The sequence below is a fragment of the Carlito syrichta genome, unplaced genomic scaffold, assembly GCF_000164805.1.
Source record: "Carlito syrichta isolate Samal-C Ts95f unplaced genomic scaffold, Tarsius_syrichta-2.0.1 Scaffold315293, whole genome shotgun sequence".
NCBI lineage: Eukaryota > Metazoa > Chordata > Mammalia > Primates > Tarsiidae > Carlito > Carlito syrichta.
The window spans coordinates 150,229-157,075 of record NW_007259389.1 but is presented as its reverse complement, the minus strand read 5'-3'; the positions used below and the strand labels follow the sequence as shown (position 1 = coordinate 157,075).

Here is a 6,847-nt window from a genome sequence, read left to right as displayed (position 1 = left end):
AATACATCTCAAAAATCATCCACTATGACCAAGTAGGCTTCATTCCTGGGATGCAAAGCTGGTTCAACATTCGTAAAACCATAAATGTAATTAAATACATCAACAGATGTCAAAACAAAAACCACATGATCATATCATTAGATGCAGAAAAAGCTTTTGATAAAATCCAGCACCCCTTCTTGATAAAAACCCTTGAACACCTAGGCATACAGGGAACATACCTCAAAATATTAAAAGCCATCTACGAGAAACCCACAGCCAGCATACTCCTAAATGGACAAAAATTGGAACCAATTCCCCTGAAAACTAAACTAGACAAGGATGCCCACTATTACCCCTCCTGTTCAACATAATATTGGAAGTCCTGGCTAGAGCAATCAGAGAAGAGGAGGCAATCAGGGGTGTCCAAATAGGAAAAGAGAAAGTCAAGTTATCTCTCTATGCAGATGATATGATTGTGTACCTTGAAAACCCAAGAGAATCTGTCAAAAACCTCCTTACATTGATAAAGGCCTTTGGCAAAATCTCAGGATACAAAATAAATGTGCAAAAGACAATTGCATTTCTTTACACCAATAATAAACAAACAGAAACCCAAATAATAAACACAATTCCATTCACAATAGCCACAAAAAAATGAAATACCTTGGCATCTTCCTAACCAGAGACGTGAAAGACCTTTACAATAAAAACTAAAAAACAATGCTCAAAGAAATCAAAGATGATACAAACAAGTGGAAAAATATGCCATGCTCATGGATTGGAAGAATCAACATTGTGAAGATGTCCATCTTACCTAAGGTAATCTACAAATTCAATGCAATACCCATCAAATTACCAGCAACATTCTTCTCAGACCTAGAAAAAACAACACAGGAATTCATATAGAAACACAAATGTCCAAGGATAGCCAGAACAATCCTCAGCAAAAAAACAAAGCGGGAGGTATTACATTACCAGACTTCAAACTTTACTATAAAGCTACAATCATCAAAACAGCTTGGTATTGGTATAGGAACAACCATATAGATCAATGAAATAGAATTGAGATTCCAGAAGCAAAACCTCAATTTCTCAACCAACTCATCTTCGACAAAGCCTCCACCACCTACCACTGGGGAGAGGAGAACCTATTCAGTAAATGGTGCTGGGAAAACTGGCTGACCAACATGCAGAAGATTGAAACAGGACCCCTATCTATCCCCATGCACAAAGGTTAACTCCAAATGGATCAGAGACCTAAATGTAAAACCTCAAACCGTAAGAACCTTAGAAAACGAAGGACATACACTCATGGAAATTGGAACTGGCATCCAATTCCTAAACAAAACCTGAAACCCACAGGTCATAAGAGAGAAGATTGACAAGTGGGACCTTATTAAACTGACAAGCTTCTGCAAAGTCAAAGAAACCATCAAGAGAGCAGGGAGACAGCCTATAGACTGGGAAAAAGTATTTGCTAACACCAGGTCTGACAAAGACTTAACATCTTGGATCTACAAGGAACTCAAACGTCCTGAAAAGAAAAAAACAAACCATTATAAAATGGGCAAAAGATATGAACAGACACTTCACAAAGGAAGACATCCAAGCAACCAACAGACCCATGAAGAAATGTTCAACCTCACTAATGATCAGGGAGATGCAAATCAAAACCACACTGAGATACCAACTAACTCCAGTCAGAATGGCAATTATCAACAACTCAAAAAATAACAGCTGCTGGAGAGGGTGTGGCAAAAAGGGAACACTTCTACATTGTTGGTGGGAGTGTAAACTAGTGCAACCTCTGTGGAAAGCAGTGTGGCGATTCCTAAAAGCTCTAAATATCAACCTCCCATATGACCCCGCAGTCCCCCTACTGGGAATATAGCCTGAAGAACTCAAATCACTCTATAAAAAAGATACCTGCACACGTATGTTTATCTCAGCACTGTTCACAATAGCAAGAACCTGGAAGCAACCACGCTGCCCATCAAAAGAGGATGGGATTAAAAAATGTGGTACATATACATGATGGAATACAATGCAGCCATAAAAAAGAACAAAATCATGAATTTCACAGCAACCTGGATGGAACTAGAGTCTATAATGCTGAGTGACCTCTCACAGAAACAAAGATCCGAGTATCACATGTTCTCACTCATATAATGGACCTTGAACATCCAATGTAATACTATGAGAAAATGACTGACAGTAGTGGGAAACTATAGGTGGGGAGAGAGATGGGATTAACGGTAGCAAATATCTGTCTGGGGATGGGGAAGCACCTCTTATCAATAGGGTGCCTGAATGAAACGTATTTGTATACCTAACACTTAACTGTACCCCACAACATCATCATAAAAAATATTGATTAAAATTAAAAAATGTTCGACAACACTACTCATCATAAAAATGCAAATTAAAACCACAATAAGATACAATTTCATACCAGTAATAGAGACAGAGAAAAAAAGTTACTGTTGATGCAGAGAAAAGGGAATGCTTACACTGCTGGTGGGAATGTTAATTAGAAAAAAAACCTCTATGGAAAACACTATGGAGATTTCCCAAAGAACAAAAAATAGAACTACCATTTGACCCAACAATCCCACTAATGGCTATCTACTCAAATACAATGTTTACAATTTGGGTTATGGGTACACTACAAGTCCAAACTTCATCACTTTGCAATATATCCATGAAACAAACCTACAAATGTGACCCTTGAATCTGTAAAATTAAAAATCAAATTTTTAAAAAGAAAATCAATTTATAGTTGCACATTATAGACTCTGAAAAATCAAGATAAATTTCTCTATTAAATTCATTAAACCTTTTGACCCATATGAAGACATAGCTTATTTTTTTATTCCCCAAATTGTGAATTAATTGATTGTGGCAGCTTTTAAAGCATAGAAAATACAAATGTACCCATAATTATCACAATCTCCACTCATTGATATTTGATAATGCAATATTTTCTTTAGCTGACATAAATCTAAATATTTATTGTCACAGTCATTTGTATTTATAAGCTATTATATCATTTTGGTATCCATTATCACATTACTGCTATGACTACAACATGAACAGTGTATATACCAGAACTGTTAAACTTGACACTTGCTGTTAAGATCCATTTTGTATCAGCCACCAGAAGTAAAACAAATATTCTTGTGTTACTGGATAAAAAAAGAAGCTAAACAGCTTTGCATAGCATAGTCATGAACTCATGGTGATACTAACGTTATAATGTAACACACATGCTTGTAAATTTTGAAAATATACAAACCATCAGTGAGCTTCCCATGTCATAGAAAAAGTATTGGGCATGTTTTATTGCACTTTAAGATGCAATAAATTGCATTTTATGTTTTATTGCACTTTAAGATGTCATAAATATTAATGTACTACTAATAGCTACTATGTTATGAATATTTACTGTAGTCAGACATTTATGTACAATATCTCTAATGTTCTTAGTAATACGGTAATTATTACCATTCTTATTTTTCAGGTGTGAAATTGAGGCTCAGTAAACCTTGCTTATAATTTAATAAACAATAGAGCTGCAATTTGAGCACAAATGTTTAACTCACGTGAATATATTACCTTTCCAAGAAACAGCAAGGCTGCCTTCCAAAAAAGTGAATGCTGAAAGATTATATTTTATCTGTGAGATAAGCCAGAACTTTCAGTCCTGGGATACCACCATTTTGGTGATATGTGTACAACAAGATAAAGGAGTATAATTAAAAATCAATAAATCATCAGAAAAATGTATTTCTGTGACTCTTCTTTATATTTTATAACATGGCCCATAATATTGTATCCAAGATGTCTAAACATTCTTTTTCTACTGGAGTTTCTTAAATGTAGGATGCAAATTGCAAGTGCTCATTTTCCTTTTTTATCCATTGGCAAAACGGAGATCACTTGCTGGATGTCTGAGATCTCCACTTCCAACAAAGAGGAATCTTGTTCATAGGGATATTAGATGCACTTGGTTTGACTTTTTGGAATTTAACAAAAATTAATTTATTGCAGATATACCTACATGGTAGAAATTTTGCTGATTAAACCAACTTAACAGCTGCGTTGCCTATGAGAGAAAGAGTTGAATACATTGATTTGAACTATGAGTCTGTATGTACTTTAATGAAAAATATTTAATTATACAACTTGAAAAGTGCCCCATTTCTTGGCATATATTAGAGATAATCTTTCTGTAAAAATTGATTTTATGTAAAGAAAACAATTTTGTATGACTAATTTATTTTCTTTCACTGGTTGTAAGTCTGCCAAGACTTATTGAATTTGCACACTGTTCCATTGTAAGAAAATGTAGTATTAAAATTATAACAAATTCAGTTACAGATATTTGAAAAAAGCTTTAAAATCAGCTTTTTCAAACAAGCGCTTGCTGAAAATCCTTCAGAAAATCACAATTCACAGTTATACATGAAAGAGTCTGAAAAATAAAAATAAAAAAATTGCCACTAATGGATTTATACCTGTTGACCTACATGAAGACATAGATTATTTTCTTCCATAAATCATGAGTTAATTGGTGATTAATTGGTGATTAATTTTAACCTCTTTGAAAGGTGGATGAAAGAAATGAACAGATATTTCTCAAAAAAAGAATGAATTGAGTGCACCCTCAAAATATAAAGTTATGACCTCCATTGAGGTCTCTGGGAGTGTAACTATAGACAAGGGTATGTACTGATCAGGGTGTGTAATTACAGTCAGAGTCTCTGGGTGTGTAGGAACAGACCTCCAAATGAATCTTAATCTCACTCAATTTTGAGGACCACTGTTTGAGAGGTCTAATTGAAACTGGGGAAAATATTTGAACTCTCATTCTTTTCAAGTGAACTATGAGTGTAATATTAGTTTGATTATCTCCAGGCTTTAGAATACTTGGACACCATGTATTTCTGAACTTCATCCATCTATTTCTGAAATACTACTCCATAATATACAATAAGCAAAGAATGAAATCATGTTATATGTTTTATATGTTATGGAACAAAAATATTTTGAAAAAAATACTATTATACCATTATGAAAATATAACATGTTACCATGAATCAATTTTGGAATAAAAAATTTTAGTATTCACTTTTGTTCCTGTTAATATTGTATTTGAACGAATATCTATTTCACAATTTGATACAAATTAACTATTAATTTTTTCTTTGTATTATTCCTGACTCAGTAGGTGTTTAAGATCACCTTACAGATCAGTCACAATGCTAAAAGGAGTTTTCTTCTGCTAAGACAGTGAAATTTTTCTATTTCCCCCCCAAATATATTCTCAAGAAAATGTTCAGCGTGTGAAGACTGAAAATATCCTGACAAAATATCACTAGCTGCAGGAAGTTGAAGAAAGCTATCAGATTCTGTTAGTGATAATAATTATTCACTTAAATATCAACAGACAAGAGGTGAAGACTTCAGGTATAATCTAGTGAAGATTAATCATGTTGAAATGCCTCCTGCCACTTCAGAAGCAATAAGAATACAGCTTCATTCATTTAGGTACTGGGCAAATGTTATTGAAATTCTGTTCTTTGTCAGACACTATATTGGGCACTGGAGGAAGAATATGGAAGAAGGTACATTGTCCAATCTAAAAGAAATCTTATCATTAATAAGTGTTTTCACAAATAATTGTATTTTTATGAAAGTCTTTTTTTTTTAGCCTAATTTGTTTTCCTGTAAATGTTCTTGATGTTTAACCTCAGAACGTGAGAATGAATAGAAATTAGCAAAGAGAAGAGAAAATGGGCAACGATACTTATAAAACTCCAAACATTCATTCAAAAGAAGAAGACATGGAAGTTAACACACACACACATACACTGACATGTGACTCCAGTGGTCACAGTGGTCCTCACCATCTGCCAATGATTAGAGAGAGTCCATCCACACCATCGGAAACTTACCTGGAAGATCGTATTGCTTGCTGAGTGCTCACCTCTGCTATCTCCATCTCCCCTTTAATACCATCCCTGAAGTAAGTAAGTGTTGTTGTTTGTTGGTTTTTCTTTTCATCGTGGCCAATTTGTCTTATCAGTCTTTATACAGGCATTCCCCTCTTGTGTAGTCTAGCATACCTTTTCTTATTTTGTTATTCCCTATTCAGGAAGGTAAATACAATATTTGCACTTTCAAGAAAGTTTATGTAGGGCTGCCATGGTATTCTTTGCCTTGTTCTTTGCTATTTAAAAAAATATATATCTTTGTTCCAGTAGTTCAATGGTGTTGAATATAACAGAATGTTGTAATAAAATGAAATAAAATAAAACAAATAAAGGGGAAAATGTGCATTTGATTGGAAACATCTTGACTAATTCTTTATTGTAAGATTTTAGTGGTAATTATTTTAAGCTATTCAAAACATTTTTACTAATTCATTATTGTTAGATTTTAGTGTTCATTGTTTTAAGCTATTTGAAATTTTTGTGTAAAATGCAGCTTCAAAATCTTAAATGAATTGCTTGTTATTAAACCATTTTTATAAGATAATGTGTAAGATTATGTGTTAATTTGTGCTCATTTTACAGTGTTTTATTTGATAATTTTTGCTATCCCACATATAAAAAAACTGTATTTGAATTAAAAAGTATTTCAATGAATAACAAAGTTGCTTTAAATTTAACAATGTGCAGAGTATATAAACCAATAATTTATGGAAGAAAAATAGAAGAGCACATAAACATATGAAAAATAGCTGCACTGTTAATCAAATAAATGGCAATAAAATTATGATTATTTTTATCATTCTAAATGTGTAATGGTGATGATTTTAAAGATAAAAATAATCAATTTCTGTGAATTGGATCACAGTCAA

At 33.2% G+C, this 6,847-nt stretch overlaps 1 pseudogene; it reads right to left on the bottom strand.

Annotated features, from left to right (window-relative positions):
• LOC110594424 overlaps positions 1 to 5,986 on the bottom strand; it is a 110,415-nt pseudogene extending 104,429 nt beyond the window's left edge.
• Between the last annotated feature and the right edge of the window lie 861 nt (positions 5,987 to 6,847).